This window comes from Sprattus sprattus (genome assembly GCF_963457725.1).
Source record: "Sprattus sprattus genome assembly, chromosome: 6".
Taxonomy (NCBI): domain Eukaryota; kingdom Metazoa; phylum Chordata; class Actinopteri; order Clupeiformes; family Clupeidae; genus Sprattus; species Sprattus sprattus.
Window position 1 is genome coordinate 6,111,091 of NC_137925.1, and position 2,500 is coordinate 6,113,590.

At 45.2% G+C, this 2,500-nt stretch overlaps 1 protein-coding gene across 1 annotated transcript in view; it reads left to right on the forward strand.

Annotated features, from left to right (window-relative positions):
• ccser2b (coiled-coil serine-rich protein 2b) overlaps positions 1 to 2,500 on the forward strand; it is a 76,071-nt gene that overhangs the window by 51,681 nt on the left and 21,890 nt on the right. The window lies entirely within an intron of this gene.

Consider the following 2,500-nt stretch of genomic DNA (forward strand, 5'->3'; position numbering starts at 1 on the left):
ATTTTTTTGCAGCTAAAACAACCTCTGCCAGTTCATTACTGATATTCTTCTCTCAAGAGTACTCATTATTTTGAAGTGTAAAATAACGCTGCATTCAGACGGCGCGCACACAAGCAAGCTCAAGAAAACGAGGAGTGTTTTGTGTCCCTCTGTCTTTTCTCTTTGCTCTGCCATGGATGGGTTTATCTGAAGAGGCAGGAGATTGGACTGAGAGCTGGGTAGAAGCTTGGGAGTGAGCCAAATGGCATCTCAAGCATGGGTGACGTTAGTTTGTTTGTGTGTTTGTGTGTGTGCGTGTGTGTGTGTGTGTGTGTGTCTTCGTGTGTGCGTGTGTGCGTGTGTGCGTGTGTGCGTGTGTGTGTGTGTGTGCGTGCGTGCGTCTGTGCGTGTGAGAGAGAGAGAGAGTTTGTGCGTTTTTGTATAAGCACTGCAGCTGTGGTGCTGTGTGTGTGTGTGTGTGTGTGTGTGTGTGTGTGTGTGTGTGTGTGTGTGTGTGTGTGTGTGTGTGTGTGTGTGTGTGTGTGTGTGTGTGTGTGTGTGTGGTGAGTGATGTGTAGTTGGTGAGGGTGGGTTTCGGCACAGATGACCGCACTCTCCCACAGCAGGACCATCATAGCGGGTTCTTAAAGCTGAGGAGATCTCACACACACACACAGACAAACACACGGACACACACACACACACAGACAAGGCTATAAACACAAGGGCACAAGGGCTACGAACACACACACAGGATCGCACACAGGATGATGCGCAAACAGAGCCCTCACACACCAACACAAACACAGGGGGTTGTTTACCAGTGAGACTCTCAGCACATCAACTCTTAGTAGCATCAACAGCATATCAATAGCACTGTCTGTCTGTCTGTCTGTCTGTGCTTGTCTACTTGACCATTCCGTTTCTCTTCTCCTTTCCTTCTCCTTTGCTGTGAATGTTTGCATGTGTGTGTGTGTGTGTGTGTTTGTGTGTGTGTGCACTTATGTGTGTCCATGTGCATGTTCTGACCTAGGGAAAAACAATATGTTCCCCTCTGGACTTACATATTAGTGCCTTTGTTGTTACCATCATAGTTTTATGTGTGTGTGTGTGTGTGTGTGTGTGTGTGTGTGTGTGTGTGTGTGTGTGTGTTTATCACTACCTGAAGGTACTTCATACTCTTTGTTGGAGCTGTGGTTGTGTTACTGCTGGCTCACACACACACACACACACACACACACACACACACATTATTTCTCTCTCTTTCTCCTCTCTCTCCCTCTCCCTCTATCTGTGTCTCTCTCTCTCTCTCTCTCTGTCTCATAGCGCCTGCTGTATGTTGCACACAAACACTTACATGAATTGATAACCAGTGTTTTGTGCTGGAAAAGCACTTTCCTTTGTGCCTGAAGACTACACACTGGCCATTAAAAACAACAACACACACACACACACACACACACACACACACACACACACACATACACACACATACACTGGCTCGTGTTGTTTATATTTACCTGGTCTAGGAGCGAGAAGAGAGAGACTGAGCATAGAGTACAAAGAAAATGTGTGTGTGTGTGTGTGAGTCAGTGGGAGAGAGAGAGAAAGACGGTGTAATTGTGTGTGTGGTTGGGTGTGGGTGTGTGTGTTTGTGTGATTGTATACATACTTCTGGGTTGGGAAGTTGTATTTGGGTGTGTGTGTGTGTGTGTGTGTGTGTGTGTGTGTGTGTGTGTGTGCACTGAATCTAATTCACATAGTGTTGGACTCGTTTGCTGTGCTGTCAGCGTCTGGCGATGTTGTTTGTATCTGTCTTGCGTCATCACACTGTCTCTGATGTGTGTGCCCATTGCTGCCTCAGTCACACAGAGAATCGCAGGAGCATGAAAGCTTGTGATACAGGAAGTGATGTTATGATCTTACAGACTGTCAACAGGCATCACCCTTGAACTGACCAGATTTCTCATTTCCATCTGATCTATAAGAGAGTCTGTTTTCCAACTCAAAATGTGAGGAATTTGCAGCATGCGTCAGAGATAAGATAACGAACATTAGGATGAATATTACTCCAACATACATACAAAATGTACAAAAACATACCAAATGTCTTGTCTGTTGATCCCCTTCCACCATGCTGTAACAGAATGAGATATTTTGCACTGGATGAAATGCTGGGCAAAGTAGTGTCACAATTGAAGTCGTCTACGTGCCCTCTTGATCCTATTCCCATCATATTTTTTAAGACCATCTTTAACTCTGTGTGTAAGGACATTCCAGCCATTGTAAACTGTTCCCTGTTAACAGGTATTTTCCCATCAGAACTTAAAACTGCCCTGGTGAGACCCCTCCTGAAGAAAAGTAATTTAGAATCTTCAGTCCTTAACAATTTTAGACCCATCTCCAACATTCCCTCTCTAAGTAAAATTAAAGTGTCTGTCGTTGTGCATGCACTAAGGGGGTTTAGGCTCTGGGCTCTGTTAAGCGCCTAGAGGCAATTGTATTGTTATGGCGCTATACA